Here is a 19961-nt window from a genome sequence, read left to right on the forward strand (position 1 = left end):
CATTGTTATCTTTCATAGGTTCATATGCTGTTGAATATTCCTCCTAGTCAGGCTGGGAATCTTTGGTACACCAACAAAGCAGTCTAAATGTACATAAACAAGAAAACTGCACTCCTCTTTGGACCATTGCCCTTTAGCCACAGGGCGGCCATTGTCCGAGCTCGATTCCCGGAGACCATCTTCATATTCAGATAATGCATGGTAGGCATGCAATATGAGCCTCATACAGGGTTGGAGAGTGGGTAGCATATGAATCTATAAAAGACACAAATGCTTGAGAACTGTAGTTACCAGTAAGTACAATTCCTCTCCAGCACTGGTGATTTCATGGATTCAGATGCTGTTGATTCGATTAGAAAACAGTGTTCCCAAGGCAGGGAGAAAGGGGAGATAGGTACAACTGAAATAAAGAGGTTGCGTAAGAATGCCTGCCAGAACCTGGATTATTCCTCCTCCTTGTCAATACAGTAACACTTTGCGAAGGTGTGGGTCTGCTTCCATGTTGCAGTCCAATAGGAGGTCTTCAAGAGGTACCTCCCACCCCCAGCAGAGCAATAGTAGATTACATGGCCCTCAGAGTGATCACTCAACTTCCCTGGAAGTGGCCAGTCAGCTTTCCTGTGGGGAAATATGAACCAGGGCGATAGGCACCTGGCAATGCCAGACTTTGGTATCTCACTGCATGTGCCAATGTGTCTGAAGGAAGAAACAGAAGAGTAGTTTGGCAAATTTACTTGCTGTGGTCCACATAGTATCATTGCCCTTTTTACATCTAAGTGATCTTTCTGCTGGTGTTGAAGATGGTTAGTAATACCAGTGGCTGATTCAAATGGAATGAGGAAAGAACCTTAGACATAAACCTCAGGTTTGTCTGAAGAAAAATTTGGCCCCTGTGGAACTTAAGATATAGCCCATGGACATTAAGGGCTTTAAGCTCTCCAATTCTCCTGCCTGATGTTATTGTCACCAGTAAGCTGTTTTAAAAGAAACAAACAATGCCTGATGTATGCATGGGCTTCAACGGCCTGCCCATCAACTTGGAGAGAACCTTATTCAACTCCCACAAAAGTGGGATTTTTTTAATGTAAGGAGAGGTCCCAAGTAAACCTTTCATGCATTTTTCCATGTTTCTTTGAGGCCACAGATAAGAAGCACAGGACTGACTAATATAGCAGGGAATGGCAGCCAATTGAACTTTAACGGACGCAAAGTCCAAGACTTATTTAGTCAGCTGCAGTTAATAAGGATTTGGTGCATTTCACAGTCAAATAGATGATGGCCCTCGTAACAAGTCCCCAGCGGCCTGGGATGTGGGCAGCGCAAAGTGTTAAGTCTCCATTCCCGCGGAGTCCGATAGGGAATGGGCACACGGAGGACCGACAACGATCCTAATTGTGTTGGTGCTTCCGTAAAAACCATACCTACAGGGGACTGTGCTCCCGGCAGGTCCGACCTGGCAGGAGCACCAGCCCCTTCAGGTATTCTCGTAATCTGGCTGTCCGGAAAGGGTGCCGGTACGTTGATACCAGCACACTTATTTCCAGACCGTCAGGCTTGTAATGAGGCCCGATGTTTTGCATTGAGCACCATATGCAGAATCATTTCCACTTTTTGTTATAGCAATTATTGGAAACCAGAGCTTTTGACACTGCAAGGATATCCATGCACTTTTGAGGAATAACTACATCCCCAAATTCTCAGAACCAAAGAATCATGCTCTGCAGTGAGGTAAAGAGAGAAGACTGATGCAGAATCTTCCCATGCTGCTGGGATAGTAGGTTCCATATTGGTTGGAGAATGATGGGCTCTGTCCAAAAGATGGTCTGCCGGTCCAAGAAAAGCTTGTACGTTCATTTCCTTGTATTGCATACAACTAGGGCTAATATGATTTTGTATTGGGTGTGCTTATCTATAGACCATGGTCTCAGTTTTAGCAATATAATTACTGATAGCAGAATCTAATCTCAGTACTGAAAGTGTTTATCTAAAATCTTAGTGAAGTGATGAGAATTGGGAAATACATGCAATTGGTTCTTAATAATACCAAGATGTTTTTCCTCTGGAGTTACAATATATGTATGTGGCTGTGTACTGCTCTTAACCATAGCTTCTTTGATATGGGTAGCACCATATAATATAAAAAAAAATATTTTACCTATTGACAAACCTTTTTTTGATATCTATCTAGTTCATGGCAATTATGTTTAGCCCATATACAATCCTCTGTTTGAATATGTTTAATTACACTTCTCTTGTGAGAACAATTAACATGTAATAGGAAATTATCTTAGGTTGGTATAAAATGCATTTTATTCTCCATTTTGTCATTATTGAAGTACGGTTCTAAAGCCAAGAAAATAATATAGTTACACCAAACATAAAACGTGGGTTGAACAGTTTATTCCAGATTCCAACTCAAAGAGTAGTAACTGCAATGCAATCCAAATTAAGTTATATCATTACTTAATGTATACTTTTAAAATGATACATCTAAACATAAATCTTTATTATAAAATGTGTATTTGCTGCTGATGAGTTAAGTTAATGCAGTACAGAAATACATTTAAGTGGACACTCAAATGTACACTTCTATGGTAAGACAATCTAATGTGTACTCTTATCAGGCATTTAAATATATATGATTGGACAATGTAATGTACATCTCTATTACGAAATGTACATGTATTGCTGATGAGCTGCTGCCTATGAGTAGATGCATCGCAGACATGCAAGTTAATTGTGTAGATCGCTGTATGGAGCTTCGTATGCATTTTATCACATACAATTTATTATCAAATGAATTATTTAAACATATATTTGAAATTAAACATGTATTTATATTAATCAAGATTTATTACGGATTTAAGTGTGAAACCAAAAGGTGTCTCACTTGCTAGTCCTCTGGGATCTCTCTCTCAGGTGGCCGGGGCACAGCCATCGCCTTTGGATCCAGACCGTGGGAGTGGACCAGTACGGGAGGATCACTTGGGTGGAGGATCTTCAGGGAGTGGGGTTGAGGCAACCGATGGTGAGATGCTGTATCACCCCCTTTCCTGTGCCCAAACCCCATCCTATTTTTTGGGATTTTCCAACATCCCAACTCCCCTTCCCCTTTCTACATAAACACTGTGCCCAGGAAGAGGGCGACAGAGTAAAAAGGCTAACCCTTACATATCTCATTGGACATGTCCCATTAATCAGGTCAGGCAAAGTCAGGCACTTGACTTTAATCACATACATCTGCCACAAAGCTATAAGGCCGAACATAAAGACACACTCTGAGCAAGGTGAGACACGAGAAGGAGCAGATCTTCCAGGGCAAAGGCGAACCCACTGGAGCAGGACGACAGATCGATGGACCAGAGCGAAGGGTAGGAAAACCCTGAAGTTCCGTGCAGGAGGTTGTTGCGTCTGGGAAACCGTGAAGGAGACACAGAGAAAGCTGACTCTCAGACGAGGAAGAATCCTACATTGTGTTTCAAGGACGCCAGCGACTCTGCCGGGTGAATGACAGAGCTGGGGAGGCGAGGCCAAGCCTGTGGTATCAACCTGGACTCGTGAATCAAAGCTGCAAAGACAAGAAAGGAATGAACACAACCAGTGAGTCAGCGAAAGAAATTAAAGGTCAGTTTGTGTCAAGAAAAGATTTCAGCCGCAAAAGAGTATCGCACAATTGAAGGTTGTGGACGTGCTGATGAGACACGAAAGAAATTAAACAAGTAATGAACTTGTAATTTACAGATAAATGTGAAGCCAGTGTTAACGAGTATCGAAATAGTCCGGCGACAGGAAATAGCCCACTTGAAAGTCTCTGCGAAATGTCTTGTTCTAAAGCGGCAAAGTGAACAAACTCTGAAATGCACAATGGTCAAGATTAATCCTGACGAAAAGGGAAGTTAAAAGGTGATTGCTTGAAGAGGAAGATTTCTTTGAACTTTTCTGATTGAGGTATAGAACGATCAATACCAAGGGACAAATAACTAAGGGAAAGCTAAAGTGAAAGTCGAAGTGGTCCTGCAGAGGTCTAGGGTAAAAGCCTTGCACATTCGAAAGTTTCGACATCAGTGAAAGGTCTGAGCCTGACTGAGGAAGACCGGAAACATGAAATAAGTTAGGGGGAGGTAACCCCTAAAAGAATGTGAATGAAGATTGGGGAAGGGAACCCCTGCAAGTGCTGTGATTGCGAGGTCCAAGACCTGCTGAGGGAGATCTAAATTGAATCAGGTACCTTTTGATTGAAAGGTCCAAGCCTGACTGAGTGAGGCCTATGTGAACTATTGATGCCTTCAGAGATCCAAGCCAGACAGATAGAGACATACGTGAACCTTTGCCGAACTGTGAAAGAACTTTTGGAAAGCTGGAATAAGTGACTTTAACGTGAAAGGCCAAGTGGGCATCGGAGCAGGTTTTGAACAGCCTTGTTTTGATAACCTGAGCCGGTTTACGGGGGCTGCCTTACTCCGTGCTGCCCAGCCTGGGGAGGAAAGCTGACTCAGCCACATTGATCCTTTATGTTATAACATTGACTTTTCTTTGCATACTCATTCCCCTTTACACACTTTTTGTATACAAGATAGGGCAGGCATTTGATTGCGTTAGTGTTTTCTTTATTATTTGATGGTAGAGACTACTCTCATCATAGCTATAGGCAACATAGGAGTTTTTCCAAACCCCAAAAATCTAATAAATGTTTTGAAACTCTTAACATTTCTGTCAGTGGCATGTTTGTGATACCATGCCTCCCTTACATATCCCTAAAGCAACACAAGCTATTAACTTACCAAGGGTGCTTAGTATGAATCCAGTCTATAAACGTGTTTTGGTTATACTAAACATTTGATGCTAATTCCTTTTTAAAGTCACTCATTAAGTCATTGTGCATATTCATTCAAACTTTGTGTCACCTTGCCATAAAAGTAAAATATCATGCATGTATCTGGACCAGATGGCATAATTTACAAGTTTAGTTATAATGGTTGCAAGTGAATATGTACTCTCACAATCACCCCTATGTAGAATATATTTATGGGGCAAGCATTAATTCAGGAAGTTTCACCCCCTTCCCATTAAAAGCACCACTCCAATTGGTAATTGAACCAGATTCTTGACTAACTCTGTAATCCCTAACCCCTTCTGCAATATCTAAGCCAAGAACCATTAACCATAAAGAATAAATGTTTATGTTTCTTTAATTAATAGACAAAATACTTATCACACTATAGTTATCAATATGCGTGCCACTTCACTTCATGGCACGAAGGTTCTCCCTTCCTAGATAAGACTTCTCACTACCAACAAGTTGAAAACACAGTTTGCTTTTGTAACAAAAGATAACAGGACATCTAAAACACAACATAAACAGTTTTTATTTCTAGTCTATATTCTAACACGACAAACATTGAATGAAATATATAAGGAAAACCCCTCTTTTGTCACTATACATTGACAACGTCCCCTTTCAATTTGGAGTCATTGCTCACTTTCTATAGAGAGTGTGCTTTTAAATCACTGGATTCATCACACTGTGCTTTGCAGAAAAGTGCAATTCTTGTGAAGCAATGTGAAGATAGCTGATTTAAAGAATCAGCTGGGATCAAACAACTACCGGGGGTACGTTATAGCTTCATTGGCCAAGACACGGTCACTCCCCCCCCCTTTAGCCTGAGGAAGGGCCTCTAATAACCAACGCTTTTTCCATGAAAACATATACAGTATAAACAGATACAGATTAAGAAAATATTTAAACAAAAGCATAAAAGCAGCACACAAATACAAAAATGAATCAATCATGTTATTTTGTGTGATTCTAAAAACTCTTAAGAAATGAATTGCAGCAACCATCCAGTCATTGCGTCCATGAGAGTTCATAATAAGCTGCCACACTCTTTCAGTAGAAATCGTGGCATAAATCTGAAGAAGAAGGTGCCCGAAATAGGACGTAAAATCATTAAGAAGAACTGTTTAAACACCGTGTGTCCAATGACACCTGTGCAGTCCAACTCCCAGAATCACCCAAGTACTCAGACGAGGAGGATAAAGGAGTTTATACAGCGTATCAAGAGCTTCAAGCTCAACATGCAGTCTAGTTTTTCCAAATTACCTGTGCGCAGGACATTTAAAGATGGTAACCGAACTACTGAAGGCTCCAGTGCAGGAGAAGATGTTGGCTTGTATGCAGAGGCTTGTCAGCATGAGAAACATGCACCGGTGTGGCAGAGTGGAGAAGATCACCAGGATTGAAGGAGAAACGCAGTGCGCAAGCAGGAAGTGCTGTGGAGATGCTGAGAACCGCAAAAGAGTTCCTGGGAGCTCAGCAGCTCGAAGAGGCAGCATTCTCCAGACCGGTACCTGAAAGGAAGCAGGCGTGTGACCGCAGAGCTGCAAAGGCAGCTGGAAGGACGTCCGCGCACTCCAGATTGGGAAGCGAGTGAAAAAGCTTCACTGCATAAGCACAAACCAAACCAGATACGCTAGAGACACAACTGTGAGTGTACACAAAGCCACTGGGGACCCGGGTGACCGGGCCAACGACAATTTGAATGTGATACCTTTGCTCAGAATGCAGGTTTGTTTGAATGCAGAAAAGTACTGAAGCAAACACCAATTAAACATTTATTTGAATGCATAATAGGCAAAGTACAGATTCAAACCCCAGTGAGCTACAGATGCACGAGATGCAAGTGTGGGGCAACGTTTGGGCAAACATCACCACAGACCTATATACCAAACCATGAACAACACATACAATTTTGGAGATAAAGAGCAACTGTGAGACATATAACAGGTCCTGGCAAAGGATGAATACCAGGCAACTGAAATGCATAGGAAGTCCTGGCAGGAGAGTATACCAGGCAGTGAAGTCACAAGGGAGAAGATTACACCAGGAAGTTGGAATTGCATAAAGAGTCCTGGCAGGGGAGTATGCCAGGCGATTTTAAAGCTACCAGAAACAATAAAGGACAGTGTTTTCTAAATAGAGGAGAAACATGTGTTTAAGAAAAACTGCTACAGAACATGTTCCCTAAACAGCAACCTTGTGAATCAAGCAGAGACACAAAGGAATTGTTAGTAAAAGCGACCATTGGCTTCCTACTTAAGAATCCAGGGGAAGGGGAACACCTTCTGGATCCAAGATCTTTCACTCTGGAGAACCGTTTTGTTGGAGCTATTCTTATTTTCAGTTGTGAACACTTTATATACTAATATCAGGTTGAAGACATTTCCTTGCACCCTTTGATTTGTTTAAAGTGTGAGGGCCAGGATAGGTTGTTTTGGACCCATGGACGGTTTTTCAGTTATTGACATCCTGTCACGGACAGATCCTTCGTTTTTGCTTTTTAGGTAGGGAACTCCTCTTTAGAATAGGGTGATAGAGGCATTTTCCCAACCCATTTCTATTTAATAAAAGTCTTTAGACACAAAATGACAACCTTGTGTTCAACTCTCATTGCAGACTCCTCACAACAGACCCAGAAATTCAGCTTACTATTGGGACCCCTTCTGCTTTACTGAACGGTTTGGGGAATGTTGAACAGTTCGGAATTCTGTTTTTGAATGCACCCTCCCCATTAGGGGATTTTTGGGGTTGGTGAAACGGATGCAGGTGATCATCCAAAACTAATTTAAAGACTATATCATCATTAGAGCTTGGAGGATTATCAGATTTTGAATTTCCCTGTGATCCCCCCACCCCCATGTCTTTTGGCTGTGTGGGAATTAATTAAATTATGAATTAATAAAGAAATGCTAGGGATCTACTTCTGGATACCCACATCATTAATGTCTATATAAGGGGGTAGGGATATTCCTTCAAACAGATCCCCACCAATGGTTTAATCTGTTGGAATTTTTTACTTACTTTGGCTATCTCTTGGTTCTGCATAAGTGCATCAGGAAGTCGCCCTGGGTCATCTAATGGGAAGCATAGAGCCTGTTAAACCGCCTCTCCTGGTCCCTGTTATGGATGACAATCCAGCATCAACCCTTTGGTCTGCCTCTCCAGATTGTAGTGTCACCTCGCTCCTCCTTTTTAGTTCCTTCTTTCTTCCCTGAAAGTTTAGTTCTTCCCAATTTCCATTGTGCGTCCAGTTTTAAAACCTCCTAGCCATACCTCAAAATATGTTAGGAAGTACTGGGCTCATTGGCTAATTATTCTGATTGGACAACTATTGTTCTTCCCCCTTCGCAAGGCCTTGCCTCTTCTAAATGATTGATCATCGGGACTCGAGAACCCATTTCTGGTAGTTCTTACTCCACCCATGTGAAATTACATTTCTGGCCAACTCAAACATGAAGTTACAAATCTTCAGCATGGCCCTTTTCTCCAATTTGCAAATAAGGGCCACAACCTACATATTTCTACATTGGTCTGCTCACAATGAACTGCATCTGGTGTCAGCAGGTGACTGCCTGCGCGAATGACAGATTTTTGTGATTTCTGCAGAATGGATTAAAGTTAGAATCATGATATTTCAGGCATTTGATTTCACAGGCTACCAGATACCTGCTCTCAAAGCTTTAAATTATTCTGGCAAGCTGCAATCCTTATAACTTTGGTTCCCAGGGTCAAATTTTGAGGGGACTCCTATCAGCAGATATGGCATTTTCCGTGCTTTTCAAAAAGATATGAACCATCTTTGTATCTGTCATGGTTCTCAAGTTTAGGACACAATATAATTTCACATAGACCAATGGTATTGTAAGGGGTCATAAATGTGAGACAGACACATTTGTAAAGTTTTCTCAACAAATGCCATTTTATTAATTTAGAAGGTTGGATAAATGCCCCACTATCCCTACCCGGACAAGGGTTTTCCTGCCTAAAATAAACTAAAGGAAACACTCTAACAAAGGATATCTGTCCCTCAGACCTATACATACAACAAATACAAATAAGTAAGTACATGGCAGTTCAACAATAGTAATTGAGTTTGTATTGCAACAACAGTCTCTCGGCCAATTCCCCTTCCCTAGATCTTAAACAAAACTCTGCTTCACAGTTCAAGAAAATAAAATAAAAAAAAATAAGGAAACACAGTTCCAACACAATTCTATGCAAGTTCAATTGGTCAAAAGAAAGTTCCAATACTCAGATGATTCAACAAAGAAAATAGAAGACTCTTCCTTATACAATGTATCCTCCTTCAATAAAGGACAACTTTGCAGTTCATCAATTGCAACAATAACTGTTTTGGTCAGGATGATTTGCCACACCTGATACGTTGTAAAGGAACAACTTCTTGGCAGCTTTACACGGCTCTTTTCTTCAGTCGGACAAGCACAAATTGTCTTTTTCAGGACCACTTTGTAGAGGAAGAGCCAAATACCCCTACCAGAAGCTCCTCCCCCATGTTGCCTATATTTTGGAAACCAGAAATTGCGACATGCACAGTAACAGCGAGAATGCCTATACTGCAAAGAATTTTTGCCACAAGGTATCCATTTAGAAAACCCTACATGCATTCACAAAGAAGTAACGGTTTTCTGGAAAGAGTCCCGGAAGAAGTATGAAAATGAATGAGAAAGAAGACTGGTGACGTCATATGAAGCAGAACTGACGCACCCAGAAAAGACACAAATGAAAAAGGAATATAGACATTCTATAGAATCTGAAGATGAGGTATCGAAGAAACAGCAACATTTTGCGATCGAAATGAAGATTGCCTGTGCAAAGAAACTGTGAAGAAAATGCAAAGTCATTTTGCAACTGTACAGATGCTGTAACGCAAGTAGACAAAGTAATCCTCAGGCTGGCTACGTATTGAATAGATTGCGGCGATGCACCAATGTATATACATAGGAATGTATAGAATCTGTATGTTCCACAATGTACTGTAGCAAACTTGAACCCCGTGAATAGAAAGGGCTTGAAGTGTGGCACAGTTGAAAATGGTGAAGGAGAATTCAAGAAAGGCTGGCTCGTCCAGCACCAAGAGTCGGGGCCACCGTGAGCCTGGTTGTCTGTCAAGAAGCTACATGAACGTGAGAAAGAAACAAACTTCTGTTTTCATGCAGTGAAGAGCTCAAAAACGTGGTCTGCAGTCACATGGCCAGATGGAAAAACACTGTGGCTCGGGCTACACCAAAACTAGAAGATAAGCCCATGCCACAATCCCTTTTATTCTCAGGCACAGTGAGCCTCTACAAGGCCAAGTACAAAGCCTAATTGAATGATAGACCGCAGGAGTGATGATAGATGTTGGGCTAATTGGGAGGGGAGGCATGACCAGCCAACCCTCCCAGCACCAGGGGTAACCAGCTTGCGTGCTGCTAGCAAGTAGAATATTCCAGAAGGGTACAAGCGTGCCAACCAATTATAGAGGGCCACGCACCAAAGAGCAATATAGTTTGTGTAACCAATGGGGTGTTGAGTATTAATAAGACACGGAAGATGACTTGCACTTGGGATGGGCTTAGTAGTCCACTCAATCACAACCCCCATCATTATGGAACGTATACCTAGATGTTCCCTTTAAGCCGATCACATCCCCTAGTAGGTTTTCTTAGTTTGCCACGTAGTGTGACCTCAATGTTGACGAATATTTATTATACATGTGTGTTTTTTCATGTAACACGTTGAGTTCTCGAGAGTGAGAGAAACTGAGTGAACGTCCGTTGATATCTGTTGTAACTCCCCATTTTAGATAATTGTTAATAAAACAGTACTGAGTTTTGCCAACTTCCTGAGTCGGTTTGATATTGATGTATGAGTAAGTTCTGCATCCCCATTCATCTCTAAGTATTGCTATCTCATCTTAAAGGGCCCCAGGTCCCGGGGTTCAACTTTGTGCACTTCTTTGACTTCCACCTGGTTAACTCCCATGCCGGGCCTAATACCTCAGTTCACACCTTGTCTACTCCCATTTCAGGCATACTCCTCCAAAGGTTTGCCATCTGGGTATACTCCCCTGCATGAACAGTGTTTCACAACAACAAGTGCTCTTGTGGTTAAGGTCAACTGACAGGAGGTTTACAACAGTTATCAGAATTCAATAATTTGCAGCTTCAAAACTTAACTATTTAGAGAGAGGGGGCGTGGCTACAGAGCCATGTAGGAGGACGTGTTTCCAAGGAGGCTCCTGCTGATCCTGAAATGATCCGAGAAAATGTGACACATTGAAACCATACTAATCTGAAGACACCGTTTGGCCGAGCTCATGAACTGTCATTGCCCAACCGGAGCGTGAAATGGTGTTGATCTGCGCTGTGATGCGAGTGAAATTAGCCGGAAGAATTTTGTGGCGGTGCGCTCACGAGAAATCCAAAATGGAGATCCGTCAACAACAAAGATGATGAGGACAGCTGACGCATATCGGGACTGCTAGAAGGGGCCGCGAGTAGAGTGGTGATCTGAGGACTCCCTGTGGCCATAACGTGGGACCCGTGGGAGAAGCCCGATGTTAGAGCAAAACGGCGAACGAACAGTACCGCAAATGCAAAGCGCATGCCCGGTATACGACGAAATGGGACCGAAACTCCAAGCAGTCCGTCTGGTATGCACAATAAACTAAGAGGCTGCTCACCCACATAGACGTGACATTATAGTATACACTGCAATATTTGGTAGTGTATACGCAACACTTACAAGGAACCAGCATGCCCACAAGCAGCTGCAGCTAAGTGACAGCGAGTGAGCCGGCCAAGTGTTACGGGCGGTTTTGCTCGCAGTCGCAGTGGAAACTTGGCCATCAGACCAGCTAACAGGGCAGCCTTTCAAGTTGCGCAAAGCAACCGCGACTGAATGCTCCCCGTTATAGCCATCCGGACCCAATGTAATGCAGTAACATGGTGGAACGGGGGCAGCCAGGTATACGGAGTGCCACACAGGAAGACCCTGACTTGGATGTGATTAAGTATCACTGATAAAAATCCGAGTACAGCCTAAGCGTTGCCTGAGACCTGACGGAGGCACACACAGGGGGACCCTGACTAGATGTGATAGCAGCTCCTAGCAAGACAGATGACTATTTAATCATATTATCCTTTGCAACAATTATAACTTCATGCATCCACCGGGAACAAGGGATTTGATTTCGAAATTGCAGCACAGAACAAGGTCATGCACAGCGCCGACCCTGCAAACAGGGAACTATTGCATGGTGTAAATGTGGAACTAGTAACTAGAATAAACCAGTGGTAACAAGAACATTGAACTAACCATCACGTTGCCAAGCAATTATTTGGACAGGCTGCAATATGAAGCTTGGATAGCGCATTCAAAATGGCATCAAGACGCGCGTGTACATAGATGCGGGGAGCTGCCCGGTACGCTGTGCACCGAGCGGTTTGCTCAGAGGGAGACGACGCTGGGAGCGTCCATCTCCTTTAACGAGGCGACATGAGGAGAGAAACGAGCACCGTAGCTGCTCACAGACAGCTGATAATATGCTGAAATGCCGGTGATACAATAAACACAGCGCCGCAACGGGAGACAAAGAGGCGCAGGCACATACCTGCAACCCAACCTGCTCCACTAAACCAGCCTGTGGAGGCTAGTAAGTACAATGGCACAACGAAGTATAAGACATGCCTATGATTAATTTATGAATGCTGATCCAGCCACCCAAGGGGCACAGACAGGCTTAGACAGATACACAGAGACTTGCAGTCACCTGTAGTGGGAACAAAGGGATGCACACAACGTGCCCGAGGTGGACGCAAGAGGTAACTGCAGATGAAGGCGTACGGGGTCACCCCTTGAAAGTGGGGACCGGCAAGGGAGGCCATCAGAGCCCACACAGCCACACCATTGCAAGGCGGACAGCCCGGGGATCCAGATCGACTGGGGCAGGGTCCTGAGTCCTGTGAGGGAGGAATGAACCCACATGGTTACGTGGGAGGACACAGTCCATTCTGGAAATAAGAAAGGTTGCTGGAGGACACCCCTGAAATGATCAGGCTGGGCCCGGACATTTTGGGCAATTTAGCACGCTCTAAAAGAGGACAGCACGTATTGGGGCTGGCTTACTTTACCCTGACTCAACAGGATGTCCAACAAACCCATCAGACAGAAAGGCAAGCAGCCCACACTGGACGATTTTGCCAAAACACCACCAGGTGCTGAAGGGGCCAGGAAGAAAGAAAAGACCCCTGCTGGAGGTACTTGCAGTGATTGCTGACCTGAAAGTGGCCTTGGAGACCAAACTGGGCCTGGCAATGACCGAATTGAAAGCTGCACTTGAGCTCAAAGTTGGAGCAGTGCAGGAGGACGTAAATCGTCTCCGGCAAGACGTAAGATTGTTGGCGGAGCGCATGAAGGACCTGGAAAAAGAGGTGGCCCCGAACGCGGTGGCCTGTGCTGCTCATAAATCTGAACTTCACGCCTTGGTACAACGTTTGGGCAATCTGGAGAGTAGGGAGGAAGAGGCGGAGGGACGTGCCCGAAGAAACAATATTCGCATTGTCAGATTGCCGGAAGGAGCTGTGGGAACTAACCCTACGGAATACATTGAGTCTATACTATTGCAGGAGATAACTGGGGGAGCCCTGTCCCAGGGGTTCGCTGTAGAGAGGGCGCACAGGGCCCAGATGAGGAAGCCACCGCCGGGGAACCCACCTAGGCCGATGATAGCTAAGATCCTAAACTACCGAGACCGGGAAAAAATCCTTGAAGACTTTCGGAAGGGCGGCACGATACAAAGAGGTGCAGCAAACATAACAGCATACCCGGATTATACCTTGCAAGTACAGAGCAGCCGCATGAACTTCGGGTCCGTGAAAAGAAGATTGCGGGAAGCGGGCCATAGGTACATGCTGCTTTACCCAGCTAAACTGAAGGTATTCCACAAGAGCAGAACCTTGTTTTTTGACACCCGAGAGGATGCCATGGGATGGTTGGACACGCAGAGCTGTCCCTAGGAACCAGATATCCAGGGAACAAAAGGTGGAGATAAGTAACACGCGTCGGTAAGCGCCCTAGGTGCTGCAGCTTATGACAATGGGACTTGAATATAGCATTGCATATAACCGGCGGAGGAGTGTGTTTAGAGCTACAGTTATAAGTATGATACGGTGGCACTAGAAACCTTGATATAGATATAGGAGCTACACGGAGCATTACCACGCACCCCCATAACAAATAGTTTAGTCAGGTCACTGGTAGTCCGGTGACACCCTGCTGGGTTCTGGGCCAAGGCCTTCTAGGGCAGAACCAAACGCGGGGGGCCTGAGATCCAGGGATGGAGCTGGGCACTTGTTGGGGTTGGGGCCGAAGAAAGGGGGGGGGGGGCTTAAGGGGTGTGTGCAGTGGTTTGAAGTTGGGAAATGGGGTGTTGGGAAGGGGGTGGGGGGAAGTTTGATGGGAGGGAAAGGGTATTGAGCCAAAACGTTAACCTTGACAGGCGGGATAAGAGGCGGAGAAGGAGTGCGGGATGTTATGGCGCCAGGGTACCTTAGAGTGGTTACCTGGAATGTCAGGGGTCTCAACAGCTATCTGAAACATAACAAGGTGATGATGTATCTGAAAAAGATGAGGACCGACATAGCATTATTGCAAGAGACCCACCTCACTAGGGAGAAATTGGAGGTGGTCAAGAAGAAGTGGAGGGGGTGCCTGGTGGGATCCACATACTCGCCCTACGCTAGAGGAGTTATCATCTGGGAGGCGCCGCAGGTGCCATTTCGGCAGCTTCAGGTCACAGGTGACCCAGACGGCAGATTGATCGTTGTGAAGGGTATATTGGAAAACCGAGAAAAGTGTATTGTAAATTTATATGCCCCTAACCAGGACACAGCGGCTTACTTTAGGACCCTGTACGGTAGAGTCGGCCCTCTGCTGGGTGGCGGGATCCTGTGGGGAGGTGACTTTAACTGTGTACTTAATCCTAAGGTTGACAGATCGGATAGTAAGATAGACAAACCAACCCCAGCAGCAAAGGTGGTACAGGCCCTCCTGAGGGACTTTGACTTAGTTGACGTCTGGAGGCAGTTGCATCCAGTGGATAGACAATATTCGCATTATACGGCACCACACGTCCTTCATACAAGATTAGACTAGGTGTTCGCCTCCACGGAGTTGGCAGGAGAGATGGAAGGCGCGGAATACAATGCTAGGGTGCTCTCGGACTACTCCCTCCTGGTCCTGGAGTGGCGGCATCAACCTCTCAGGGCGTGGATTCCCACTTGGAAACTCAGAGCCGAGGCTCTGCAGGACCCGGGATTCAGGGAGGATTTAAGAGGCGATCATTGAGTACTTTGAGATAAATACTGGTAGTGTAAGCTCTATGGGAACTGTATGGGAGGCGTTTAAGGTGGTTTTGCGGGGGGTTGCCATTTCGAAGTCTAGGGGGATCCAGGGGGGGCATAGAGCAGGAGTTGAAGGGAATTGAGAAGGAGTTGGAGGGCAGGATGTGTACGGAAGGCACCTCCGGTGATGACAGAGACAGGATAAGGCAATTATAACAAGCTAATGGGGAATGCTGGGACAGGTTATGTAAACTAAGCTATAAGAAATACGTGGAGAGACAGCACGCAGGGGGAGATAAGCCGGGCAGGTTGCTGGCCTGGCTATACAAGAGCGAGACGCCGCGAACGGTGATCAGGGAAATCAAAGGGGAGGGAGGGCGGACCCAGAATACCCAGGAGGGGGTGAATGAAGAGTTCCTGAGATTCTATAAACATCTTTATGAGGACCCAGGTGGCCCAAAAGTCCACGAGATTCGGGTAACATTGGAGGACATGGGCCTACCCACCTTAGACGAGGCAGAACGCGCAGACCTGGACGCCCCTATTACGATGGAAGAACTCAAACTAGTGGTTCGCTACTTGCCCACCTGTAAGGCCGCCAGGTCAGATGGCTTCCAAGTGAATTTTATAAAACCTATAAACAAGAGTTGCCCCGCTGCTGGCCATGCTTAATGAGTCGTATGAGCAAGGCAGGCTACCAGAGACCCTGCGAGAGGCGGTGATTATTCCGCTTCTGAAACCGGGCAAGCCTAACACTCATTGTGGGTCGTACAGGCCCTTATCGATGCTCAATCAGGATAGTAAAATCCTCACTGCTGTACTAGCAAATAGGCTTAAGGCCGTTATTGGTAACTGATACACACCGACCAAACGGGCTATGTCCCGGGCAGGAACATAACTGATACTCTCAGAAGACTGCATCACATCACTGACCAAACAAAAAATGACCCAACTGAATTGGCAATAGTTTCACTAGACGCGGTGAAGGCCTTCGACTCAGTGAGATGGCCCTGGTTGATCGCGACCTTAGAGGGCTATGGAATGGGACCGGGTACCTCAGGTGGGTGAAAATGTTATACAGCTCCCCGATTTCCAGGGTCAAAACGGGTGCTATCATTTCAGACAAATGGCAACTAAGCAGAGGCACTAGAGAGGGCTGCCCGTGGTCACCCATGTCATACATATTAGCAGTGGAGCCAATGGCCACCTATCTAAGACAGCAATACGAGGAGATAGGTATTCGTACTGCGGGTGGCATGCACCTTGTTTCTTTATATGTGGACGACATACTGTTGTATTTACGCTACCCAGAAGAGAACATGCAATATATTCTAGACGTGATGGAGCAATTTGCCGTTCTCTCTGGCATATCGGTTAACCCCAAGAAGTCTAGCGTGTTCCCACTGGGGAGATACAAGCTTGTCTTGCCCGGGAGTCTGCCAATATTACTGATACCCAGGCACACAAAGTCGTTCCAATATCTCGGAATTGACATATACCATACGGCAGAGGAGGAACATACACGCAACATGGTAAAAGCAGTCCAAGGAATTAAAAACAGCATGGGATTCTGGTCCAGGTTACCCCTGGCTATGGTGGGGAGAGCTGCTTTGCTAAAAATGGTAGTTTTGCCCAGACTGTTGCATTTCTTTGTTAACATTCTGCATGTGATCCCGAGGCACTTTTTCGCTAGCCTCCTTAGCCTGTGTAGGGGCTTCATTTGGGGCAACTCCAGGAACAGGGTGGCCCTCTGGAAACTACAAAACTCGTGTGACAGGGGAGGGATTAATCTGACAAATTTTGAGCTACACTATCTGGCAGGGCAGCTGCAGTATGTAGCAAGATGGCTGTCCGACGAGGAGACGGCGGAATCCAGGCTGCTGTACAGGGAACCGTTCGCCTTCCTCCTCAAAGAAGTGGTGTGGCTGTCCAAGCCAAGGGTCATGGGGATGGCGGGGCTGCTGGTACTGGGATGGGAGATATGGCACAGAGCATGGCAGATGGCGGGACACCCGGTTCCGTACTCTATGCAAGTGCCGCTAGCAGCACTATGTGGAGAGGATCCCCAGCTGATACAAGGGGTCCGCAAGTACTGGGAATCAGTGGGCCTGGCCACCCTGGGAGACGTATGGCTGGAAGGGGAGGCATTAGAGTTCCCGAACCTGATCAAAGATACTGGGGTGCATAAGGGGCAGTACATAACTTACACCAGAATTGTCAAGCGAGTACGAGCAAAGTGGCCAACAGCGGTGCTCACCGGACAACCGGATGCCACCATGGAGGCTATATATGATATTTCAGAGGGTCGGAATGAGATTTCCCGCATATACGAACTGTTGGGGTCCAAGGACTTGACCCAACTGAGACAACTTTGGGAGGAAGAGGTGGGAGAGCCCATGTCGGATGGGCTCTGGAAAAGAGCCCAAAGATATCATAAAAAAGTGTCCAGGAACGCAAGACTCCAGGAGATCCAACTATATGTCACACATAGAGCATACCTCACCCCCAGTAAGATCGCCAGGTTTGGTGGCCAAACGACTCAGAAATGCCCTAGGTGTGGGAAGGAGGAGGCTGGGCTACTGCACATGTTCTGGGCCTGCCCTGAGGTGGGGCAGTTTTGGCAAGAATTGAAGACACGCTTAGCAGGAATCGGTATTACACTGGAGGTGGAGTCGGCCTGGGCATGCATGCTGGGGGGATTCCCTAGGCCACGTAACTTAAGGCACATAAGCAAAATGAAAGATTTAGCATACATCCTGGCCAAACGAAGGATAGCAATGTGCTGTAAGGCAGCCCAAAAGCCAAGGATAGAGTTGTGGTGGGCTGACCTCTTAAATTGGGCAGAGGCAGAAACGGCTGTTTGGTGGGACAAGGTTTGTAGGGGAGGGGAGGAGGAGGTAGGACCCTTAATTGAATGGAGGCGGCTGGTGGCTACTATGAGAGGCCCCCCCAGTCAGACCAGAGCGATGCTGATACGGATAAAGAGACGACGATAAACCCGCCTGAAGAATCACAGGACGATGATATGGACATATTGGCTCAAGTTAGGGGGGAGGGAGTTAATGGGACTGAAAAATGCTGATTGTAACGCTATGATGCTGAATCTGATGATGGAAGTCCCAAGTATTGCAATGTTTGGTGTGTTATATAAAATAAAAATTGTTTTAAAAAAAAAAACTATTTAGAGAAAACAAGATTCACATTTGTGCTCTTTAATACTCTTCTGTAAATAGTGCACCTCCACTTCTGAATATCTTTTCCCAGAAGTGCAAATACCACGTCTCATCCCATGGAGTCCTCTCATTCTCCTGGACCTCTTCTCCTCTCAGGTGATCCTCCGGCAGAACACCACCACTTGGGGAGTCATATAGCCTCGGTTACATGTCAAACTGGCAACTAGCCGTGGACCCTGCACAAAACTGACCGTGGAGGCCCCTAGGCAGTCGAAATGTCAGGGACACCTTTGCAAATTATCTCCTAATACGTTAAAAAGTTTCTGCACAGCTTTGGGACCTCTTTTCAGGCGCTTCATTTTTTCTATCTTTGTGGAAACAATTTAAGAAAGCTTGTAATTGTAAATATCTTTCCAGACCAAATCAATATTATTTTGATCTGTTGTCGTAGGGCCTCTAAAAGAAGTGGGGCCCATAGGCCGGTGCCTACTTGGCCTACTGGGTAATCCGGCACTGATTACATTTTGAGTATTTTAGAAAGTTCAGGTCCCTGGGTTATATTTTTGTTTACTCAGTAGACATCATTCTACCCCTATAAACCCCTGTCACAGGCCCAAGCTGCTTCCTCTTCCTTTACTCTGCTAAGCTTCAATGGGGTGTGACCAAATGGGTCTGGCAAGTGTTATGAGCAGTGGCGTCGCTATGGGGGGGATGGGGTGGGTGGGGTCCCGCTGGGAAACCCTGTGCCCCCCCCTTGTGCCCCCCTACCTAAGATGAGCAGTGACCATGTTCTCCCCCTACTTTTGTCTGTGCCCCCTCTACTTTTGTCTTTGGCCCCCTCTGTGCCCCTCCTAAATTTGATTCCTGGCGACGCCACTGGTTATGAGGAGATGAACGAGTGTTTGACCTTTGTGATTTAATGAGGGGGATGTTTCCCTGGGCTATGCACAGCTTTAAGTCAGCTCTTATGAACAGACAGTAGTGCTATTTAAATTGCTACATTTTCTTTCCACGAGGCCTGCACCCATATTTTGCTTTACATAATGCACCATGCCAACAGTGTCCAACTTTACAATGTATCTTTGAATTACTCTGGCAATGGAGTTTCATCTTTAATATGTTCATTGTTCAATCAATCCGAATGGACAGAGTTCTCCATCGCAGTTTATGGTTCTTGGCAGAGCTGTACTCCAGTGCATCAGCCATCTGTTTAAAAAAGGCATATACTTTCTGGCCCAGTCGCTCGACTTTTGTCTGCCAGCCAACAATTAGTCTTCCATATTTCTGCACCTTTGGGCCTAATTTAGCCTACTGGTTCAGCAATAACCTGGGGCTGAAAATACCCCACAACTAGTTGTAATGATGTGCAGCCCCTGTGAGAATTAGAATGCAAGACCCAGCTGCACACATGCCCTGAAATAAACAATGTTATTAAGATGGCTGCTAGGCTGCTTGCAATCTAAGACACTTCTCTATAAGACAGGCTAAAGGAAGGGCGTCACCATGCAAACGATTGACCCCATAGAGGGGCATGACGTATCACTTTGGCAGAGATTGAGCAGAGACCACTCAAGCCTATGAAACTCAATCAGTTAGCCTAAGCTC

The 19961-nt window shown here is 45.5% G+C and overlaps 1 protein-coding gene across 1 annotated transcript in view; it reads right to left on the reverse strand.

The window, feature by feature from the left end:
• Window positions 1-19961, reverse strand: part of LRRK2 (leucine rich repeat kinase 2) — a 2398611-nt gene that overhangs the window by 711437 nt on the left and 1667213 nt on the right. The gene's annotated exons all lie outside the window — the stretch shown is intronic.

The sequence above is a fragment of the Ambystoma mexicanum genome, chromosome 12 (genome assembly GCF_040938575.1).
Source record: "Ambystoma mexicanum isolate Mex_15411 chromosome 12, UKY_AmexF1_1, whole genome shotgun sequence".
In the NCBI taxonomy this organism is placed as follows: domain Eukaryota; kingdom Metazoa; phylum Chordata; class Amphibia; order Caudata; family Ambystomatidae; genus Ambystoma; species Ambystoma mexicanum.